Source organism: Phyllobates terribilis, unplaced genomic scaffold, assembly GCF_046119375.1.
Source record: "Phyllobates terribilis strain yellow unplaced genomic scaffold, ASM4611937v1 Scaffold_2012__1_contigs__length_177219, whole genome shotgun sequence".
Lineage (NCBI taxonomy): Eukaryota > Metazoa > Chordata > Amphibia > Anura > Dendrobatidae > Phyllobates > Phyllobates terribilis.
This window is the reverse complement of record NW_027364772.1, coordinates 115,087-139,979: the sequence shown is the minus strand read 5'-3', so window position 1 is coordinate 139,979 and position 24,893 is coordinate 115,087. Positions and strand designations below refer to the sequence as shown.

Sequence of the window (24,893 nt, the reverse complement as noted above, 5' to 3'; positions counted from 1 at the left end):
ATTGCTTAGTGTTCTTGATTGTCTCTGTGGGCACACTCTCCTCCGTAGTGTAAAAACATGGCAGCAGCGCAAGTGCGTATGCTCGCTGGGTTATGTTGCATCTGTGTCAGTGATGGTGTATCGGAGACCAGAGCTGTGGAGTCAAAGTCGGAGTCGTGGAGCCTGAGTCGGTGCCAATTTTGGTGGAGCCGCTATAAAAAGGACCGACTCAGACTCCAAAAATATATAATAAATTGGGTACGGTAGTTCAATGCAATATTTTCAAATTATTATCTTCTACATATCTTGATTGTTACAATAATGATTAAAAGGCTTATGTTCACATGATGCTAGAATAAATGTATCACCTAAACATCAGCAATGTAGGAAGGAGTCAGAGTCATGGAGTCGGAGTCAATGGTTTGGCTTACCGACTCCACAGCGCTGGAGACAGCCAGGCAAGTGTCGCTGCTGCAGTTGTGTGCGCCTTTCCCAGAATTCCGCGCAGTATCCTAGATGCCAAATTGCAGCATCGGTATCCAGGATCGTGCATCTTCCTAACAATAATGCATGTTGCAGCAGCCTCCAAGATGCATTATCAGTAGGAATAGATACATTCAGATGCTGAATATGGAGAAATATTTTCAATTAACACTACCCCACCACTATACCAGAGAAGCAAACAAAACCATCTCAAACTTTTATTTAAAACATTTTATTTACTGGAAAAAGTAATGAGGCAGAGGGCACAAACATTTAGTACAAAAAAATAATAAATTCATATATGTACTTTTGTAAAAACAAAGGAAATTCTGCATGAATGAGCCTTGTCATTTATTCATAACTCTGTCAATCTAGCACAAATGCCATCCAGACATGACATCCATATTTGGAAATCTCAAGCCCCTTTTTTTTGCCAATAAACATCTAAAGGAGTTATTGAAGTCTCCAACGCTTGGTTACCTAAATAGAAAAAAATAAATTATATATATATATTAGATGGTGGCCCGATTCTAACGCATCGGGTATTCTAGAATATGCATGTAGGCTGCTGGGGTGTATATAGAGGCTGCTGGAGTATATATAGAGGCTGCTGCTGGGCTGTATATAGAAGCTGCTGGGGTGTATATAGAAGCTGCTGGGGTGTATATAGAGGCTGCTGGAGTATATATAGAGGCTGCTGCGGTGTATATAGAAGCTGCTGGGGTGTATATAGAAGCTGCTGGGGTGTATATAGAGGCTGCTGGGGTGTATATAGAGGCTGCTGGGCTGTATATAGAGGCTGCTGGGCTGTATATAGAGGTTGCTGGGGTGTATATAGAAGCTGCTGGGGTGTATATAGAGGCTGCTGGGGTGTATATAGAAGCTGCGGGGCTGTATATAGAGGCTGCTAGGCTGTATATAGAGGCTGCTGCTGCTGGGCTGTATATAGAGGCTGCTGGGCTGTATATAGAGGCTGCTGGGGTGTATATAGAGGCTGCTGGGGTGTATATAGAGGCTGCTGGAGTATATAGACTGCTGCTGGGCTGTATATAGAGGCTGCTGGGCTGTATATAGAAGCTACTGGGCTGTATATTGAGGCTGCTGGGCTGTATATAGAGGCTGCTGGGCTGTATATAGAAGCTGCTGGGCTGTATATAGAGGCTGCTGGGCTGTATATAGAGGCTGCTGCTGGGCTGTATATAGAGGCTGCTGGGCTGTATATAGAGGCTGCTGGGGTGTATATAGAAGCTGCTGGGCTGTATATAGAGGCTGCTGGGGTGTATATAGAGGCTGCTGGAGTATATAGACTGCTGCTGGGCTGTATATAGAGGCTGCTGGGCTGTATATAGAAGCTGCTGGGCTGTATATAGAAGCTGCTGGGCTGTATATAGAGGCTGCTGGGCTGTATATAGAGGCTGCTGGGGTGTATATAGAGGCTGCTGGAGTATATAGACTGCTGCTGGGCTGTATATAGAGGCTGCTGGGCTGTATATAGAAGCTACTGGGCTGTATATTGAGGCTGCTGGACTGTATATAGAGGCTGCTGGGCTGTATATAGAAGCTGCTGGGGTGTATATAGAAGCTGCTGGGGTGTATATAGAAGCTGCTGGGCTGTATATAGAGGCTGCTGGGCTGTATATAGAGGCTGCTGGGGTGTATATAGAGGCTGCTGGAGTATATAGACTGCTGCTGGGCTGTATATAGAGGCTGCTGGGCTGTATATAGAAGCTACTGGGCTGTATATTGAGGCTGCTGGACTGTATATAGAGGCTGCTGGGCTGTATATAGAAGCTGCTGGGGTGTATATAGAAGCTGCTGGGGTGTATATAGAAGCTGCTGGGCTGTATATAGAGGCTGCTGGGCTGTATATAGAAGCTACTGGGCTGTATATTGAGGCTGCTGGGCTGTATATAGAGGCTGCTGGGCTGTATATAGAGGCTGCTGGGCTGTATATAGAGGCTGCTGGGGTGTATATAGAGGCTGCTGGGGTGTATATAGAGGCTGCTGGAGTATATAGACTGCTGCTGGGCTGTATATAGAGGCTGCTGGGCTGTATATAGAAGCTGCTGGGCTGTATATAGAGGCTGCTGGGGTGTATATAGAGGCTGCTGGGGTGTATATAGAGGCTGCTGGAGTATATAGACTGCTGCTGGGCTGTATATAGAAGCTGCTGGGCTGTATATAGAGGCTGCTGGGCTGTATATAGAGGCTGCTGCTGGGCTGTATATAGAGGCTGCTGGGCTGTATATAGAGGCTGCTGGGGTGTATATAGAAGCTGCTGGGCTGTATATAGAGGCTGCTGGGGTGTATATAGAGGCTGCTGGAGTATATAGACTGCTGCTGGGCTGTATATAGAGGCTGCTGGGCTGTATATAGAAGCTGCTGGGCTGTATATAGAAGCTGCTGGCGTGTATATAGAAGCTGCTGGGGTGTATATTGAGGCTGCTGGGCTGTATATAGAAGCTGCTGGGCTGTATATAGAGGCTGCTGCTGGGCTGTATATAGAGGCTGCTGCTGGGGTGTATATAGAAGCTGCTGGGCTGTATATAGAGGCTGCTGCTGGGCTGTATATAGAGGCTTCTGGGGTGTATATAGAGGCTGCTGGGGTGTATATAGAGGCTGCTGCTGGGCTGTATATAGAGGCTGCTGGGCTGTATATAGAGGCTGCTGCTGGGGTGTATATAGAGGCTGCTGGGCTGTATATAGAGGCTGCTGCTGGGCTGTATATAGAGGCTGCTGCTGGGGTGTACTGACCAGAAAATGTGACTGCCTCAGCCAATCACAGGCCATAGTTAACTGGATTTACCCAAAGTCCATTTTCCCTAAACTGGGTAAATCCAGTTAATTTGTAGCATATAGCGCAGGCGGTAACCGAAGTCCATTTTTCCCTATTCCGGTGAACAGCTGCACTATATGATACTACTTAACCGGATTTACTCAAAATGAAGGGCCTTTTGTCATTTTTTAGACCCTGGGTCACTGCCCCCCGTGCTGGATCTGCCCCCGCAGTGTTCGCTTTCTGCCCTCCATCCCACGTGCTTGATCTCATGCAGCGGGTGAGAGCGGGCAGAGTAGGCGTGAGCGGGTAGAGCAGAGTGAGGGTAGTAGCAGAGAGCGAGACAGCGGGGGGACAGTGGGAGACAGTAGAGCACAGTGGGGACAGCGGAGCACAATGGGGGACAGCAGAGAATGGGTCAGTGGAGCACAGCGGCGGACAGCAGAGAAGGGGTCAGTGGAGCATAGCAAGCAAAGCAGGGTACAGCGGAGCACAGTGGGGATATTAGAGCAGAGAAGGGGTCAGTGGAGCACAGCGGGGAACAGAAGAGCAGAGAAGGGGTCAGTGGAGCACAGCGGGGAACAGAAGAGCAGAGAAGGGGTCAGTGGAGCACAGCGGCGGACAGCAGAGAAGGGGTCAGTGGAGCATAGCAAGCAAAGCAGGGTACAGCGGAGCACTGCAGGGGACATTAGAGCAGAGAAGGGGTCAGTGGAGCACAGCGGGGAACAGAAGAGAAGAGAAGGGGTCAGTGGAGCACAGCGGCGGACAGCAGAGAAGGGATCAGTGGAGCATAGCAAGCAAAGCAGGGTACAGTGGAGCACAGCAGGGGACATTACAGCAGAGAAGGGGTCAGCGGAGCAGAGTGGGGGACAGCAAAGCAGGGAAGGGTTCAGCAGAGTACAGCGGGGGTTAGCAGAGAAGGGTCAGTGGAGCCCAGCGGGAGACTGCAGAGAAGGGGTAAGCAGAGCATAATGGGAGACAGCAGAGCATAGTGGGGGACAGCAGAGTAGAGAAAGGGTCAGTGGAGCATAGCGGGGGACACCAGAGGAGGGGTTAGCAGACCACAGAGGGGGACAGCGGAGCAGAAAAGGGGACAGCGGAGCAAAGTGGGGGATAGCGAAGCAGAGAAGGGTCAGTGGCGCACAGTAGGAATAACGGAACAGAAAAGGTCAGCAGAGCAGAGAAGGGGTCAGCGGAGCAGAGCACAGTGGAGCAGAGAAGGGGTCAGTGAAGCAGAGCAAGTAGAGGAGGGGGGGGTGAGTGGAGCACAGCGGCGGACAGCAGAGGAGTCAGCGGAGCACAGGAGGGGACATCGGGGCAGAGAGGGGATAAAGCGGGGGAAGAGAGGGGCAGAGCAGGGGAGCTGCGGTCTATACCTGCTCAAGGGCCTTTGGTGATGTCACAGTCATGTGATCTCTGAGTGTGTGTGTGTGTATATATACATGCGGTGTGTATATATGTGTCCCCTCACCCTACATTGCTGCAGCGCCGTCTGCACCCACCTCCGTGCAGCCACAGCCTCTAGGAAAGACCGCGGCTTGCGGCCTGTGCACGGAGGTGGCTGCAGGCAGTGCAGTGGCGATGTCAGGCGAAGGGGAATGGGGGAAGGGGTCCCAGTGATGGCGGATCCAGGCGACTCCTGGCGGCGGGTGGGTTCCACTTCCGGTGAGCATGGTTCAATTCCCGCAGCAATTTGCGGCTGGACTGCGCCTGTCCTTGATTGGTTCTGGCCGGCCGGGATTGGTTCAGCGACGTGGGATTTCGGTTACGGAACTGGAAGCACAAGGCAATTATATAGTAATAATAATAATCGATTATTTCTATATAGCGCTAACATATTCCGCAGAGCTTTACATACATTATCAGTATATATATATATATATATATATATTTTACACAGATTTCACATACAGTGACAGAACTACCCAACTCTGAGATTGTTCCCACACAGCCTGGCGTTGGGGGGCTCCGTCTGAGATAAGGTGCTATATTCAGCTAGGATGCATTTTATAAAGAGGTCTCTCTCCAGTCAGGGGGATTAATGACCGTGTCCCTCATCTGCATTATACACCACAGGGAACCCTGGTTTTACAGATTTCTGCTGCCTTCCCCATAGCCCATAGGACACGTAACATATGACCTTATTGTAGGATTATACACTAACATGTCCCTGTGTACATTACAGCTGTGTTAAAAAAACAAAAATATGAGATAAGGAGACAGCCTCCCCCCCCCCCCCCCCTGGCGATGATGGCACAGTGAGCAGCATTTATGGCTTCCATCCAGGCATCAGCAGAACCTGCAGGGAGGGCGAATATAGGAGCATTATTGCTTCTGAAATCAGTGAAAAAAGAAAAAAAAACATCACATCGACTGTGAATGTCAGTTTGAAAAAAGAAATATGAAGCATTTCCCACCTTTGGTCCCTAGAGGGGGGGCTTACAATGTTTTGGTCCATAGAGGGAGGGCTTACAATGTTTTGGTCCATAGAGGGAGGGCTTACAATGTTTAAAATGTATAGCACACCCCCTGTAATTGATAAAGTATAAATTCAGTGGCCTGAACCCAGAGCATTATCACAAGGTGAGGTGCTGTGTGCTGAAACGTTTGGTATAGCTATCCTGCCTGGAATGGAGCCTGCTGCTAGTGACGTGGAGGGGTGAGTAGAATTGCTGCTATCTCTTCTATATGCTGGATTTGGACAGTGGGCAGTTGTAGGACGCCTTGCTATGGGGGAATTTCATTCTCTAGTGCAGAGGTCCCTAACTCCAGTCCTCACAGATCTATGCTAAGCCCTACCTGCAGTTTTGGTTTAGAGCAAAGCCTATAAGTTTCAGATAAAAGCTGTGCACATGCATCCATTTTTGTTTCTTCACAAAATGTGTCAAAAGCTCAGGTTTTTACTGTACTTTTCAAAGAAATGTCCTGTCAATTCTTAATTGCATTATTGCTGCAGAAAGCAGATTTTACAACTCATTGAAATCAATGAGATGCAGCAAAAATGCACATTTGACTTTTGATAACATCAAGCTTCAATGTACTTCCCCCATAGACAGAAAAACACAAGAAAAACACAATGCAAAAATGTACTGAAAATATTCCCACCTGTGGTCCATGGAGGGAGTAAGTGCAATGTTTATGTTTAAATGTGAATTCATGGCATGCCCTCTGCATCTGATTGATGTATAAATTCATTGTCAGAAGGCTCAGGTGAATCCAGGTAACTGCTGGCATAGTGCACAGCAAGGCAATCTGATCAACGATGATCCACTAGAGAATGACATCCACCCAATGTACAGAGTCACTGCTGCCCCAAGAAAGATTGAAGAAAACAACCAGCAGGGATTTGTTGTTTTATTGCAGGGAAATAGGCTGTGAGATTTTTTTTTTTTTTTACAGGCTAGGATTTATTTTTACATGGTGTGTTTTTTAATACAGATCCCATGGTGTTGTGGATCCACCGGCTGCTGGGCGCAAGTATGTACATTACCTACCAGTGTCTTACATTTGCCAATATGTATAACACTTTTTATTCACGTCTGGGTGTCTATGGGTAAATGACCTTACTTGATGCAATACCCAGTCACACTGTGACAGTGATACCACATGGAACGGTGTGAAGTCTACCATTTTGTCATGTCTGTAACTTTTTGAGCACTTTATGAATGTGTAAGGCCGTATTCCCTTTGACAATAGTTGCACGGTGCATCACCAGTCTTATACTGCTTTTTTTTTAGAACATATAGCACGAGGACATACCTGACCTGCCCAGTTTGCTCTAGAGTATCAGAGCGACTGGACAAACATCTACACGCAGTGTGCATGACCCAAAATTGTGCCGAGGAGAGGAAAGCCGCTATTGCTGATGCAAGGGCCAGAGTTAGAAAAATCACATCCAAAGGGACAAGCATACACGAGAAGGACATTATGTCTCTTCAAACATTGGCCAACGTAATCCCTTTCCTTGAGGATAGAGGGTACCTCATAGTCCGGGAGCCAACTGCGGCCAGGTAGGCTCCACTTTTTCCTATCAATAATAATAATAATAATCATCAATGTTTTGGCTATATCACATGACTTTGTATGTTTAATATATTAGTGTTGAACGATCTGATCGGCCCAACTTCAGGATGGATCAGGCACTTTTTTGGCAGACTGGGTTTAAGGTTAGGGCCGATCACCGATTGTCGGTCAGATTGGGTCGATGCATTTGACCCCATCTAACCCAGGATGGCTCATCGCCATTTGATATGCATGTCCGTTAATCAGGTGGCTTTTTATAAATTTACAGTACTGTCCAACTTGAGGAGCAGACTGCAGGTACCAGCAGCACTGCCCCTGCGGTGGACTTTGAAGTGGTCCAGGAGAGCGAGACGTCTGAGAATGTGTAAGTGTCAGTCTATCTGTCTGTGTCAGTCAGTCTAACTCACACATAATGCTTTCTCTCCTCGCAGTGCCAGTGCCGTGCATCCCTCTGCTCAGTCAACTCAAGTATCTCCTTCAAGAGAAGAAGACCTCCAGAGATCGCCTGTACAGTGAGTTTATTGCTTAGTCTTTTCATTAGGATACACTCAGCATTCACAGTTATCCGGTGAACGACTGCACTATATCCTACTACTTAACTGGAATTACTCAAAATGAAGGGACTTTGTCGTTTTTTAGACCCTGGGTCACTTCCACTGTCAGAGGTGTGGGCATTCAGGTGTCTGATGCCCAAAATGACCTCCAGGCAGGGGTTATGGCCCATTACCCCCTCCCCCCCCCCCCGAGACAGTGCCTATCCTGTGGGAGACCGCACTATATGCTACTACTTACCCGGATTTCCCCAAAGTCCATTTTTACCCTATTCCGGTGAACGACTGCACTATATGCTACTACTTAACCAGTCAGTCAGTTTGTCTGTGTCAGTCAGTCTAACTCACACATAATGCTTTCTCTCCTCGCAGTGCCAGTGCCGTGCATCCCTCTGCTCAGTCAACTCAAGTATCTCCTTCAAGAGAAGAAGACCTCCAGAGATCGCCTGTAAAGTGAGTTTATTGCTTAGTCTTTTCATTAGGATACACTCAGCATTCACAGTTAAAGGGGTTGTCCGGGCTTTTCCTAAAATCTGGGTGTGGATCTAGGCTACAAAATGCTGACAGTCTGTAAGTTACACCCTGTTAGTATTTTGGATGGTTACCCAGATATCACAATTCAGCGTGTGGAGGAGCAGCACAGCCTCTATCTAAATCCCTGATTTTTGGTCAGATTGGGTCGATGCATTTGACCCCATCTAACCCAGGATGGCTCATCGCCATTTGATATGCATGTCTGTTAATCAGGTGGCTTTTTATAAATGTACAGTACTGTCCAACTTGAGGAGCAGACTGCAGGTACGAGCAGTACTGCCTCTGAAGTGGAATTTGAAGTGGTCCAGGAGAGCGAGGTGTCCGAGAGTGTGTAAGTGTCAGTCTGTCTGTGTCAGTCAGTCTGTCTGTGTCAGTCTGTCTGTCTAACTCGCACATAATGCTTTCTCTCCTCGCAGTGCCAGTGCCGTGCATCCCTCTGCTCAGTCAACTCAAGTATCTCCTTCAAGAGAAGAAGACCTCCAGAGATCGCCTGTACAGTGAGTTTATTGCTTAGTCTTTTCATTAGGATACACTCAGCATTCACAGTTAAAGGGGTTGTCCGGGCTTTTCCTAAAATCTGGGTGTGGATCTAGGCTACAAAATGCTGACAGTTTGTAAGTTACACCCTGTTAGTATTTTGCATAATTCCTTAGATACCACAATTCAGCGAGTGTGGAGGACCCCGTATAGAGGCATATTTGCTTTAGAGCCTGGCTGTAACATCATAACTGGTTGTTTACACCCAGTCTCCAAAATTTGCTGATTGTCATACTAACTTTGTAGGACTGAGCAAGCGGGTCCAGCCACACCCAAACCAAAAGACTCACCAGTTATTACAGACGAGGAATGGGAAACGGAGAATGTGGGAAGTCCAGTCCGCACGGATCTTCAGGTAATGGATGATGAAGAATTAGCAGACTTACCAGTGGAGAAGGATCCTAGTGAATGCCAGAGTGATGAAGAGGACGAAGCGTCGTCCGGTGAAGAATACACCCTCTCCTCTGATGAGCTGGAATCCGATGTCTGTGAGCAGGAATCCGCCGTCTCCTCGGAGCAGGAAGTTTCTGATGAGGAGCTGAACAAGTGAGGAAATCTGCACCGTCTCTTTTCTCATCTGTTAATTTTTTATTTTTTTTTATGTAACAAAGTCTGAACTATTGTTCTTGCATCCTACATTATAGAGTCCTAAAAAGAAAATGGAGTGGGCTAAAATTAAGCATGAAAAAAGCCGGTTTATATAAGCGTTTTCCGGATAGTCATCCAGTTCTGATGGGTTTTGCGCAATATTTAAAGACATATGTGGCGTCAATGAAGAAGATCAAGCAGGAGGTGGCAAATGTGTCGAGGTTTCTTTACTTTATGAATAAGGACTGCTTGCGGTTAGATTTTGTACAGGACATTCAGAAGGCACGGTCGTTCTTTGGTAAGCTGCAGGAAGTCGGGCTCTCGAGCCAGACATCATCCAATTATTTAAAGAACTTGAAAAGATTCCTGCGTTATCAGCAAAGAGCAACCAATCTGGCTCATGAAGACAAAGCGCTGTATAAAGCCTACAAAATTTTTAATACCGTGACCAAGGAAATCCAAACGTCGCTGGCAAAAGGAGTCTCAAAGGAGGTGGTCAGCAACAGGCGAGTTATGAGCTTATATGAATGTGTGTATATTTTGTTAATTGCTCTTTTGTCCCCAGGGTTTTCACATGGCCGTATGTAACCATATGTTTTCTCCATCTTAGGTTTGACGCATTAACCACAATGCATTTGAAGCCAGCGGAATATCTAAAGATCTTAAATGTGGCCAAGAACTCCTTTTCGAAATCACTCCAATATATAAAAGGTGGTAGCAAAATAATATATCATCAGCTCAACGTCCTGTACTATTTGGAGACCCTTCTGGTCTTAAAACATGGACAGCGCCCAGGTGTAATTCAAAATCTTACAGTAAGTAACCACCTCCTCTGCCTCATCACCTTAAATGACACCTGTCACTTAAACTTTCACATCTGTCTTCCCTCACAGGTTTCAGAGTGGGACAGAAGGTCGCCTTACTCATTTCAGGGGAGAGACTTCGTAGTAGTCGGTGTGAAGGCACACAAGACATCCGCCCAACAAGTGGCCTGCTTTGCACTTTCTCCAACTGAACAAGAAGTAAGATTTCTCAAAGTATCCTTTCCTCATGGAAAATCCCAGAGTCCTTCTCTATCTTACCATGTTTGTATTTGTTTTTGCTTTTACAGTGGCTAGAGGTGTATTTTAACAAAATACGACCCGTTCTGGTCAATGAAAACTCGCCAAATAATTTCTTCCTATCGACCACAGGGGGGGCCATATATAATGTGTCCAATGACATAAAGCGCTATCATACAAGGTAAGATTTAGAAAATCTTTCTGAAAACCTATGTACAGAGCTATGTGTTTGATTCTCTACATTTCATTCTAGGTTTGAGCTTCCCTCTGTAACCAGCCAAATGATTCGGAAAGTCATCGAATCCTGGACCATCTCCAGATTAAAAGACTCTGAAAAACATCTATTTGCAAGATATCTTGGCCACTCCAACGAGACAGCAGAGAGGAACTATAGGGAAAACACCCTAGAAAGCGTTTGTCATGGCCACACTCTTGTGCTTCGATCGTGGGATGAAGAAATGAATGAAAAAGCCAGCACATCAAGGTATTTAACTGTAAGATACAAACTGAAATCTGCTTTGTAACTAAATGTGATTTGTTTCCTAAAGGTGCCGTCACACAGCAATCTCGCTAACGAGATCGCTGTGACGTGACGGAGGCGGGACCGCAGCGGCGTCGCTGGCGAGATGTCAAACAGGACTATCTCACCAGCGACTCTGACAAGGCGGACCTCCATAAGGGTCCGCTTTGTCAGAGTCGCTGGAAGGTGTCGCATGCAGCGATCAGCCCGCCCAGCGGGAGATCACCTTTGTTCACCAATGGCCAAGCCATTCCTGAACGAGCAGCGATCTCCCAGCAGGGGCCTGATCGCTGCTTTGTGTCACACAGAGCGACATCGCTAGCGTCATCAAAACGGTGACGCTATGTGAGACATGGCCTTTAGACTTCTAAAGAGCTGCAGAAGAGGGCACCAGAGAACCTTTGATTAGACAGTTAAAGGTATACTAATTCAATACTATGATTCAACAAAATTGATGACAATCTGGCAAAAAAAAGGTGCATAAGAAAGATCTAAGCCATGATCAGCATGACCCTCAGTTAGCACTTCTCACATGCAACATGCATGCTTATTCATGAGACATTGTCTAGATTATGAATAAGCAGGCATCTTGCACGTGAAATGCGTTGACTGGGGTCACACTGATATGTCACATTGATCTTTGTTATGCACGTTTAAATCAACAGAAAAAAAAAATCCATTTGTTTTGAGCCAGATTGTCATCTATTTTGTTGAACTGTGTTTCTGGTGGAGGCAGGGCCGATGTGCAGGCTCCATATGGATTGGAGAATAGTGATGAGTGGGGAGCTGGCTTAAAATGAGTTCAATACTGTGATGCCAATCTAATGGGTGCACTCCGTAAGAGCTCTAATACTCATGGTTTTATTTCAGGGCAGGTTTCGGCTCTTCACCCAGCACTGAAACAATGTCAAGGGCGGGCCAGTCGCTAAAAAGGAGCTCCTCCAGGTAATTCTGGAACATGCTTATGTACATTGAGAGAACTGGTGTTATAGTACAGCCATTTAATGTGATAGCCAGGGCATGTTTGTTTATGAAAGCTGTAAATCATTAAGACATTTCCCATCATTTAGAGCAGGGATCTCTAACCCCAGGCCTCGAGGGCCGCAAACAGTGCAGGTTTTCAGGATTTCCTTAATCGTCACCTGTGCAATGCTAAGGAAATCCAGCACTGTTTGCGGCCCTCGAGGCCTGGGGTTAGAGATCCCTGCTCTAAATGATGGGAAGTGTCTTAATGCTTTACAGTTTTCAGAAACAAACATGTCCTGGCCCCATCAGTGTCCGTGCACACCTGAGTCACGCTCCTGCAGCATCTGCCTGACAGACCAAGCGCTCGCTCAGTGTCCGGTCCATTGGGCCGCTCAAACGGCCCGACACTGATTCACCGCCGACAGATATCACATATCTGCCAACTGTTGCTGCGCGTAAGGGAACCCTCATGTTAAAATAAAGACATAAAAAAAATGTAATGCATACTAACACTCAGTATTTGTTTTCTTGTAAAGCACTGAAGGACCCAGCCCTTCTCGTCCGAGGATGAACCCCGTGGTCCTGCTCAAGCGTTTGCCTAAATTATAAAAGGGACAGAACTGTTTTGTTGACTATTGACTCTGAAGACACGAGTATGGAGTATGGAGAAGGGGCGCAATGTTCAGACTTGAAAGCTTGACACTTTTACATGGGCTCTATCCATGCAGCTGACCCACCGTTCTTTATATGTGTGCACTTTATATATTAAAAGTTTGTGAGTTATATTGTTATTTTATTCTATAATAAAGTTATTTTACTGTTGAAGTGTTTGTACTATCATTTATAATTGCTTCTCAACTAATCTGTCAGTCCTGGTTGCTTCTGACCAGAAAATGTAACTGCCTCAGCCAATCACAAGCCATAGTTAACCGGATTTACCCAAAGTCCAGTTTCCCTAAACTGGGTAAATCCAGTTAATTTGTAGCATATAGCGCAGGCGGTAACCGAAGTCCATTTTTCCCTAATCCAGTGAACAACTGCACTATATGATACTACTTAACAGGATTTACTCAAAATGAAGGGACTTTGCCGTTTTTTAGACCCTGGGTCACTTCCACTATCAGAGGTGCGGGCATTCAGGTGTCTGATGCCCGAAATGACCTCCTGGGGTTCTGGCCCATTACCCCCCCATGACAGTGCTGGACATTATATGCGATTAGCCTCAGATTGATTAGTGTTCACCATTGGTCCCCAGGCCCTGCTAAGTCCTTATCATACATACGACACTGGACAACTGGTAATGTTTTAATGTTTGTCCGGAGTGGGGTCAATAAACTTTTGGTAAATCCGATTAACATCTGTACCATGTGCTGCTAATAAACGGGATTAGGGTGAATAAACTTTGGGTACATCCGGATAACATCTGTACCATCTTCTGCTAAATAACCGCATTTACTCAAAATGAAGGGACTTTGTCGTATTTTAGACCCTGGGTCACTTCCACTGTCAAAGGGGCGGGCATTCAGGTGTCTGATACCCGTCCCGGCTGGCCAGGAGGGACGACACCACCACAAGCAGCCGCGTCCCAGCTGGCCAGGGGGGGGCACCACCACCAGCAGCCGCGTCCCAGCTGGCCAGGGGGGACGACACCACCACCAGGAGCCGCGTCCCAGCTGGCCAGGGGGGAGACGGCCTCTGCTGGCTCACGCCATACACATACACACATATACATATATACTCAAACCAAGTTAGAAGAGGATAGCCGGGTTACGTTATCATGGAGGCTGGAGAGCCGCATCTCCACAATGCTTCGTTATCTAACTGAAGAAAAAAAAAAAGGGAAATTAATTTGACATAATATAAATATATAATGATACAATATATACATATAAGACCACCAGCAGCCGCGTCCCAGCTGGCCAGGGGGGACACCACCACCAGCAGCCGCGTCCCAGCGGGCCAGGGGGGATGACACCACCACCAGCAGCCGCGTCCCAGCTGGCCAGGGGGGACACCACCACCAGCAGCCGCGTCCCAGCGGGCCAGGGGGGATGACACCACCACCAGCAGCCGCGTCCCAGCGGGCCAGGTGGGAGACGGTCTCTGCTGGCTCACGCCATACACATACACACATATACTTATATACTCAAACCAAGGAAGAAGAGGGTAGCCGGGTTGCATTATACTACTTAACCGGAATTACTCAAAATGAAGGGACTTTGTCGTTTTTTAGACCCTGGTCACTCCCACTGTCAGAGGTGCGGGCATCCAGGTGTCCGGAATAGGGGGTGCGGGCATCCAGGTGTCCGGAGTGGGGTCAATAAACTTTGGGTACATCCGGTTAACATCTGCACCATGTTCTGGTAAGTAACGGGATTAGGGTGAATAAACTTTGGGTACATCCGGTTAACATCTGTACCATGTTCTGCTAAGTAACGGGATTAGGGTGAATAAACTTTGGGTACATCCGGTTAACATCTGCACCATGTTCTGCTAAGTAACGGGATTTACTCAAAATGAAGGGACTTTGCCGTTTTTTAGACCCTGGGTCACTCCCACTGTCAGAGGTGCGGGCAACCAGGTGTCTGTACCCGCTGGCCAGGGGGGGCGACACCACCACCAGCATCCGCGTCCCAGCTGGCCAGGGGAGGCGACACCACCAACAGCAGCCGCGTCCGAGCTGACCAGGGGAGGCGACACCACCAACAGCAGCCGCGTCCCAGCTGACCAGGGGAGGCGACACCACCAACAGCAGCCGCGTCCCAGCTGGCCCGACACCACCACCAGCAGCCGCGTCCCAGCGGGCCAGGGGGGATGACACCACCACCAGCAGCCGCGTCCCAGCTGGCCAGGGGGGACACCACCACCAGCAGCCGCGTCCCAGCGGGCCAGGGGGGATGACACCACCACCAGCAGCCGCGTCCCAGCGGGCCAGGTGGGAGACGGTCTCTGCTGGCTCACGCCATACACATACACACATATACATATATACTCAAACCAAGGAAGAAGAGGGTAGCCGGGTTGCATTATACTACTTAACCGGAATTACTCAAAATGAAGGGACTTTGTCGTTTTTTAGACCCTGGTCACTCCCACTGTCAGAGGTGCGGGCATCCAGGTGTCCGGAATAGGGGGTGCGGGCATCCAGGTGTCCGGAGTGGGGTCAATAAACTTTGGGTACATCCGGTTAACATCTGCACCATGTTCTGGTAAGTAACGGGATTAGGGTGAATAAACTTTGGGTACATCCGGTTAACATCTGTACCATGTTCTGCTAAGTAACGGGATTAGGGTGAATAAACTTTGGGTACATCCGGTTAACATCTGTACCATGTTCTGCTAAGTAACGGGATTAGGGTGAATAAACTTTGGGTACATCCGGTTAACATCTGCACCATGTTCTGCTAAGTAACGGGATTTACTCAAAATGAAGGGACTTTGCCGTTTTTTAGACCCTGGGTCACTCCCACTGTCAGAGGTGCGGGCAACCAGGTGTCTGTACCCGCTGGCCAGGGGGGGCGACACCACCACCAGCATCCGCGTCCCAGCTGGCCAGGGGAGGCGACACCACCAACAGCAGCCGCGTCCCAGCTGACCAGGGGAGGCGACACCACCAACAGCAGCCGCGTCCCAGCTGGCCCGACACCACCACCAGCAGCCGCGTCCCAGCGGGCCAGGGGGGATGACACCACCACCAGCAGCCGCGTCCCAGCTGGCCAGGGGGGACACCACCACCAGCAGCCGCGTCCCAGCGGGCCAGGGGGGATGACACCACCACCAGCAGCCGCGTCCCAGCGGGCCAGGTGGGAGACGGTCTCTGCTGGCTCACGCCATACACATACACACATATACATATATACTCAAACCAAGGAAGAAGAGGGTAGCCGCTTTGCATTATACTACTTAACCGGAATTACTCAAAATGAAGGGACTTTGTCGTTTTTTAGACCCTGGTCACTCCCACTGTCAGAGGTGCGGGCATCCAGGTGTCCGGAATAGGGGGTGCGGGCATCCAGGTGTCCGGAGTGGGGTGAATAAAGTTTGGGTACATCCGGTTAACATCTGCACCATGTTCTGGTAAGTAACGGGATTAGGGTGAATAAACTTTGGGTACATCCGGTTAACATCTGCACCATGTTCTGCTAAGTAACGGGATTAGGGTGAATAAACTTTGGGTACATCCGGTTAACATCTGCACCATGTTCTGCTAAGTAACGGGATTTACTCAAAATGAAGGGACTTTGCCGTTTTTTAGACCCTGGGTCACTCCCACTGTCAGAGGTGCGGGCATCCAGGTGTCTGTACCCGCTGGCCAGGGGGGGCGACACCACCACCAGCATCCGCGTCCCAGCTGGCCAGGGGAGGCGACACCACCAACAGCAGCCGCGTCCCAGCTGACCAGGGGAGGCGACACCACCAACAGCAGCCGCGTCCCAGCTGGCCCGACACCACCACCAGCAGCCGCGTCCCAGCGGGCCAGGGGGGATGACACCACCACCAGCAGCCGCGTCCCAGCTGGCCAGGGGGGACACCACCACCAGCAGCCGCGTCCCAGCGGGCCAGGGGGGATGACACCACCACCAGCAGCCGCGTCCCAGCGGGCCAGGTGGGAGACGGTCTCTGCTGGCTCACGCCATACACATACACACATATACATATATACTCAAACCAAGGAAGAAGAGGGTAGCCGGGTTGCATTATACTACTTAACCGGAATTACTCAAAATGAAGGGACTTTGCCGTTTTTTAGACCCTGGGTCACTCCCACTGTCAGAGGTGCGGGCATCCAGGTGTCTGTACCCGCTGGCCAGGGGGGGCGACACCACCACCAGCATCCGCGTCCCAGCTGGCCAGGGGAGGCGACACCACCAACAGCAGCCGCGTCCCAGCTGACCAGGGGAGGCGACACCACCAACAGCAGCCGCGTCCCAGCTGGCCCGACACCACCACCAGCAGCCGCGTCCCAGCGGGCCAGGGGGGATGACACCACCACCAGCAGCCGCGTCCCAGCTGGCCAGGGGGGACACCACCACCAGCAGCCGCGTCCCAGCGGGCCAGGGGGGATGACACCACCACCAGCAGCCGCGTCCCAGCGGGCCAGGTGGGAGACGGTCTCTGCTGGCTCACGCCATACACATACACACATATACATATATACTCAAACCAAGGAAGAAGAGGGTAGCCGGGTTGCATTATACTACTTAACCGGAATTACTCAAAATGAAGGGACTTTGTCGTTTTTTAGACCCTGGTCACTCCCACTGTCAGAGGTGCGGGCATCCAGGTGTCCGGAATAAGGGGTGCGGGCATCCAGGTGTCCGGAGTGGGGTCAATAAACTTTGGGTACATCCGGTTAACATCTGCACCATGTTCTGGTAAGTAACGGGATTAGGGTGAATAAACTTTGGGTACATCCGGTTAACATCTGTACCATGTTCTGCTAAGTAACGGGATTAGGGTGAATAAACTTTGGGTACATCCGGTTAACATCTGTACCATGTTCTGCTAAGTAACGGGATTAGGGTGAATAAACTTTGGGTACATCCGGTTAACATCTGCACCATGTTCTGCTAAGTAACGGGATTTACTCAAAATGAAGGGACTTTGCCGTTTTTTAGACCCTGGGTCACTCCCACTGTCAGAGGTGCGGGCAACCAGGTGTCTGTACCCGCTGGCCAGGGGGGGCGACACCACCACCAGCATCCGCGTCCCAGCTGGCCAGGGGAGGCGACACCACCAACAGCAGCCGCGTCACAGCTGACCAGGGGAGGCGACACCACCAACAGCAGCCGCGTCCCAGCTGGCCCGACACCACCACCAGCAGCCGCGTCCCAGCGGGCCAGGGGGGATGACACCACCACCAGCAGCCGCGTCCCAGCTGGCCAGGGGGGACACCACCACCAGCAGCCGCGTCCCAGCGGGCCAGGGGGGATGACACCACCACCAGCAGCCGCGTCCCAGCGGGCCAGGTGGGAGACGGTCTCTGCTGGCTCACGCCATACACATACACACATATACATATATACTCAAACCAAGGAAGAAGAGGGTAGCCGCTTTGCATTATACTACTTAACCGGAATTACTCAAAATGAAGGAACTTTGTCGTTTTTTAGACCCTGGTCACTCCCACTGTCAGAGGTGCGGGCATCCAGGTGTCCGGAATAGGGGGTGCGGGCATCCAGGTGTCCGGAGTGGGGTGAATAAAGTTTGGGTACATCCGGTTAACATCTGCACCATGTTCTGGTAAGTAACGGGATTAGGGTGAATAAACTTTGGGTACATCCGGTTAACATCTGCACCATGTTCTGCTAAGTAACGGGATTAGGGTGAATAAACTTTGGGTACATCCGGTTAACATCTGCACCATGTTCTGCTAAGTAACGGGATTTACTCAAAATGAAGGGACTTTGCCGTTTTTTAGACCCTGGGTCACTCCCACTGTCAGAGGTGCGGGCATCCAGGTGTCTGTACCCGCTGGCCAGGGGGGGCGACACCACCACCAGCATCCGCGTCCCAGCTGGCCAGGGGAGGCGACACCACCAACAGCAGCCGCGTCCCAGCTGACCAGGGGAGGCGACACCACCAACAGCAGCCGCGTCCCAGCTGGCCCGACACCACCACCAGCAGCCGCGTCCCAGCGGGCCAGGGGGGATGACACCACCACCAGCAGCCGCGTCCCAGCTGGCCAGGGGGGACACCACCACCAGCAGCCGCGTCCCAGCGGGCCAGGGGGGATGACACCACCACCAGCAGCCGCGTCCCAGCGGGCCAGGTGGGAGACGGTCTCTGCTGGCTCACGCCATACACATACACACATATACATATATACTCAAACCAAGGAAGAAGAGGGTAGCCGGGTTGCATTATACTACTTAACCGGAATTACTCAAAATGAAGGGACTTTGCCGTTTTTTAGACCCTGGGTCACTCCCACTGTCAGAGGTGCGGGCATCCAGGTGTCTGTACCCGCTGGCCAGGGGGGGCGACACCACCACCAGCATCCGCGTCCCAGCTGGCCAGGGGAGGCGACACCACCAACAGCAGCCGCGTCCCAGCTGACCAGGGGAGGCGACACCACCAACAGCAGCCGCGTCCCAGCTGGCCCGACACCACCACCAGCAGCCGCGTCCCAGCGGGCCAGGGGGGATGACACCACCACCAGCAGCCGCGTCCCAGCTGGCCAGGGGGGACACCACCACCAGCAGCCGCGTCCCAGCGGGCCAGGGGGGATGACACCACCACCAGCAGCCGCGTCCCAGCGGGCCAGGTGGGAGACGGTCTCTGCTGGCTCACGCCATACACATACACACATATACATATATACTCAAACCAAGGAAGAAGAGGGTAGCCGGGTTGCATTATACTACTTAACCGGAATTACTCAAAATGAAGGGACTTTGTCGTTTTTTAGACCCTGGTCACTCCCACTGTCAGAGGTGCGGGCATCCAGGTGTCCGGAATAGGGGGTGCGGGCATCCAGGTGTCCGGAGTGGGGTGAATAAAGTTTGGGTACATCCGGTTAACATCTGCACCATGTTCTGGTAAGTAACGGGATTAGGGTGAATAAACTTTGGGTACATCCGGTTAACATCTGCACCATGTTCTGCTGAGTAACGGGATTAGGGTGAATAAACTTTGGGTACATCCGGTTAACATCTGCACCATGTTCTGCTAAGTAACGGGATTTACTCAAAATGAAGGGACTTTGCCGTTTTTTAGACCCTGGGTCACTCCCACTGTCAGAGGTGCGGGCATCCAGGTGTCTGTACCCGCTGGCCAGGGGGGGCGACACCACCACCAGCATCCGCGTCCCAGCTGGCCAGGGGAGGCGACACCACCAACAGCAGCCGCGTCCCAGCTGGCCCGACACCACCACCAGCAACCGCGTCCCAGCTGGCCAGGGGGGACGACACCACCACCAGCCACGTCCCAGCTGGCCACGGGGGAAGACACCACCACCAGCAGCCGCATCCCAGCTGGCCCGACACCACCACCAGCAACCGCGTCCCATCTGGCCAGGGGGGGCGACACCACCACCAGCCACGTCCCAGCTGGCCACGGGGGAAGACACCACCACCAGCAGCCGCGTCCCAGCTGGCCCGACACCACCACCAGCAGCCGCGTCCCAGCTGGCCCGACACCACCACCAGCAGCCGCGTCCCAGCTGGCCCGACACCACCACCAGCAACCGCGTCCCATCTGGCCAGGGGGGGCGACACCACCACCAGCCACGTCCCAGCTGGCCACGGGGGAAGACACCACCACCAGCAGCCGCGTCCCAGCTGGCCCGACACCACCACCAGCAGCCGCGTCCCAGCTGGCCCGACACCACCACCAGCAGCCGCGTCCCAACTGGCCCGACACGACCACCTGCAGCCCCGTCCCAGCTGGCCAGGGGGGACGACACCACCACCAGCAGCCCCGTCCCAGCTGGCCAGGGGGGAGACGGTCTCTGCTGGCTCACGCCATAAAGATACACACATATACATATATACTTAAACCAAGGAAGAAGAGGATAGCCGGGTTGCGTTATACTACTTAACCGGAATTACTCAAAATGAAGGGACTTTGTCGTTTTTTTAGACCCTGGGTCACTCCCACTGTCAGAGGTGCGGGCATCCAGGTGTCTGTACCCGCTGGCCAGGGGAGGCGACACCACCACCAGCAACCGCGTCCCAGCTGGCCAGGGGGGACGACACCACCACCAGCCACGTCCCAGCTGGCCACGGGGGAAGACACCACCACCAGCAGCCGCGTCCCAGCTGGCCCGACACCACCACCAGCAACCGCGTCCCATCTGGCCAGGGGGGGCGACACCACCACCAGCCACGTCCCAGCTGGCCACGGGGGAAGACACCACCACCAGCAGCCGCGTCCCAGCTAGCCCGACACCACCACCAGCAGCCGCGTCCCAGCTGGCCCGACACCACCACCAGCAGCCGCGTCCCAACTGGCCCGACACGACCACCTGCAGCCCCGTCCCAGCTGGCCAGGGGGGACGACACCACCACCAGCAGCCCCGTCTCAGCTGGCCAGGGGGGAGACGGTCTCTGCTGGCTCACGCCATAAAGATACACACATATACATATATACTTAAACCAAGGAAGAAGAGGATAGCCGGGTTGCGTTATACTACTTAACCGGAATTACTCAAAATGAAGGGACTTTGTCGTTTTTTAGACCCTGGGTCCAGCGGGAGGGCAGCGACCAAAAAATGGTCCAGGACATTCTGCAGCGATTAGCGACCTCACAGCAGGGGCCTGATCGCTGCAAAGTGTCACACACAGCGACATCGCTGGTGAGGTGGGCAGCCATCTCACTAGCGATCTCGCTATGTGAGACGGGGGGCTTAAGTATAGAAATCAGTATAATTTACTTTAAACTCCCTTTGTTTGGAAATAGGGAAAATATATATTCTTGTACTGTGTTAGCCAGTAGATAGAACAGTATTTAGATTTGAGAGTCCTCAGTGGTTGATACCTTTTAATGGCTAAATGAAAAGATGGGAACAAATTGCAAGCTTTCAAGACTACGCAGGTCTCTTCATCAAGCATAGTATACCACAGAATCTGAAGAGTCACATGTTTATACACAATAAGACATTCAAGAAAATAAAATGCAATAGGTAAGACTGGTGATGGAAAGCTGAGTTATTATGGAAGAGATAAACAGTTCTGGCTATAAATAATTAGCAGTTAGTAGATAAGAAGTGTGAAGGGTTTATTGCCTTGTGACCAGGTCCAGTGTTGTGATGCCCCCACAGGTCTGAGGAGCAAACTCCTTAGCTGATGTAGAATGACATAAATCCACGCGACACATTCACTCCTGCTCTGAAAGTGTAAAAGTTCATCATCAGTTCATATTCTGAATTTCTTCTTTCTCTCTGAGATTTTAACTTACCTTTTAATACTAGTAATTTCATATCTGTTATGCTGTGATCAGGGGAACACAGGTGCTTGGCTACAGGCAGATCTATTCTTTCTTCTTATTGTGTGGCGATGTCCTAAGTTTTTGCCCTGTCTCCCCCCTACATACAGACCCCCAGCTGGACATTTGGTACATATAGTTAAGTACACCCCATTAGATGTGATACAGCTGAATGTACCTGGGATCTTATAGTCCTGATGTGAGTTGGGGATCTTTATCTTGTCTGTGGTTTTACACTTTTTCTGGTAGCAGAGAAGGTTCCTGTAGCTGGTGGAGATGACAGGGAGCGTCTGACAATGATGCTTCTTAGATTTGGGGGCTGCCTGAAACACAGAAGTGGAGGGTCTGGAAATATGGATTGTAAACGGCCATCTTTTTGTAGTAAGGGTTGTAGTTTCTGTGCAGCTCTTCTGAGCGCTTGAAGACACCACCACCAGCACCCGGGTCCCAGCTGGCAAAGGGGGGACGACACCACCACCAGCAGCCGAGTCCCAGCTGGCCAGGGAGGACGACACCACCACCAGCAGCCGCGTCCCAGCTGGCCAGGGAGGACGACACCACCACCAGCAGCCGCGTCCCAGCTGGCCAGGGGGGACGACACCACCACCAGCAGCCGCGTCCCAGCTGGTCAGGTGGGACGACACCACCACCAGCAGCCGCGTCCCAGCTGGTCAGGTGGGACGACACCACCACCAGCAGCCGCGTCCCATCTGGTCAGGGGGGACACCACCACCAGCAGCCGCGTCCCAGCTGGCCAGGGGACGACACCACCACCAGCAGCCGCGTCCCAGCTGGTCAGGTGGGACGACACCACCACCAGCAGCCACGTCCCAGCTGGTCAGGTGGGACGACACCACCACCAGCAGCCGCGTCCCATCTGGTCAGGGGGGACACCACCACCAGCAGCCGCGTCCCAGCTGGCCAGGGGACGACACCACCACCAGCAGCCGCGTCCCAGCTGGCCAGGGGACGACACCACCACCAGCAGCCGCGTCCCAGCTGGCCAGGGGACGACACCACCACCAGCAGCCGCGTCCCAGCAGACCAGGGGGGGACACCACCACCAGCAGCCGCGTCCCAGCTGGCCAGGGGAGGACACCACCACCAGCAGCCGCGTCCCAGCTGGCCAGGGGGGAACACCACCACCAGCAGCCGCGTCCCAGCTGGCCAGAGGGGAACACCACCACCAGCAGCAGAATCCCACCTGGCCAGGGGGGGCGACACCACCACCAGCAGCCGCGTCCCAGCGGGCCAGGGGGGACGACACCACCACCAGCAGCCGCGTCCCAGCTGGCCAGGGGGGACGACACCACCACCAGCAGCCGCGTCCCAGCTGGCCAGGGGGGACGACACCACCACCAGCAGCCGCGTCCCAGCGGGCCAGGGGGGATGACACCACCACCAGCAGCAGAATCCCACCTGGCCAGGGGGGAACACCACCACCAGCAGCAGAATCCCACCTGGCCAGGGGGGGGGGCGACACCACCACCAGCAGCCGCGTCCCAGCTGGCCAGGGGGGAACACCACCACCAGCAGCCACGTCCCAGCTGGCCAGGGGGGACACCACCACCTGCAGTCGCGTCCCAGCTGGCCAGAGAGGACACCAGCACCAGTAGCCGCGTCCCAGCTGGCCAGGGAGGACATCACCACCAGCAGCCACGTCCCAGCTGGCCTTGGGGGACACCACCACCAGCAGCCGCGTCCCAGCTGGCCAGGGGGGGCGGCACCACCACCAGCAGCCGCGTCCCAGCTGGCCAGGGGGGACGACACCACCACCAGGAGCCGCGTCCCAGCTGGCCAGGGGGGAGACGGCCTCTGCTGGCTCACGCCATACACATACACACATATACATATATACTCAAACCAAGTTAGAAGAGGATAGCCGGGTTACGTTATCATGGAGGCTGGAGAGCCGCATCTCCACAATGCTTCGTTATCTAACTGAAGAAAAAAAAAAAGGGAAATTAATTTGACATAATATAAATATATAATGATACAATATATACATATAAGACCACCAGCAGCCGCGTCCCAGCTGGCCAGGGGGGACACCACCACCAGCAGCCGCGTCCCAGCGGGCCAGGGGGGATGACACCACCACCAGCAGCCGCGTCCCAGCTGGCCAGGGGGGACACCACCACCAGCAGCCGCGTCCCAGCGGGCCAGGGGGGATGACACCACCACCAGCAGCCGCGTCCCAGCGGGCCAGGTGGGAGACGGTCTCTGCTGGCTCACGCCATACACATACACACATATACTTATATACTCAAACCAAGGAAGAAGAGGGTAGCCGGGTTGCATTATACTACTTAACCGGAATTACTCAAAATGAAGGGACTTTGTCGTTTTTTAGACCCTGGTCACTCCCACTGTCAGAGGTGCGGGCATCCAGGTGTCCGGAATAGGGGGTGCGGGCATCCAGGTGTCCGGAGTGGGGTCAATAAACTTTGGGTACATCCGGTTAACATCTGCACCATGTTCTGGTAAGTAACGGGATTAGGGTGAATAAACTTTGGGTACATCCGGTTAACATCTGTACCATGTTCTGCTAAGTAACGGGATTAGGGTGAATAAACTTTGGGTACATCCGGTTAACATCTGCACCATGTTCTGCTAAGTAACGGGATTTACTCAAAATGAAGGGACTTTGCCGTTTTTTAGACCCTGGGTCACTCCCACTGTCAGAGGTGCGGGCAACCAGGTGTCTGTACCCGCTGGCCAGGGGGGGCGACACCACCACCAGCATCCGCGTCCCAGCTGGCCAGGGGAGGCGACACCACCAACAGCAGCCGCGTCCGAGCTGACCAGGGGAGGCGACACCACCAACAGCAGCCGCGTCCCAGCTGACCAGGGGAGGCGACACCACCAACAGCAGCCGCGTCCCAGCTGGCCCGACACCACCACCAGCAGCCGCGTCCCAGCGGGCCAGGGGGGATGACACCACCACC

The 24,893-nt window shown here is 52.1% G+C and overlaps 1 long non-coding RNA gene across 2 annotated transcripts; it reads right to left on the bottom strand.

Moving 5' to 3' along the window:
* Positions 1–783: 783 nt before the first annotated feature.
* LOC141245667 (uncharacterized) lies at positions 784–23,969 on the bottom strand. 2 transcript variants are annotated; one of them, XR_012309465.1, is made up of 3 exons: positions 23,804–23,969; positions 22,124–22,268; positions 784–942 (listed from the first exon to the last, which is right to left on the bottom strand). It is a non-coding gene; the product is annotated as an uncharacterized lncRNA (long non-coding RNA). The 2 variants fall into 2 exon arrangements; XR_012309464.1 differs by having other exon boundaries at positions 23,810–23,964.
* Between the last annotated feature and the right edge of the window lie 924 nt (positions 23,970–24,893).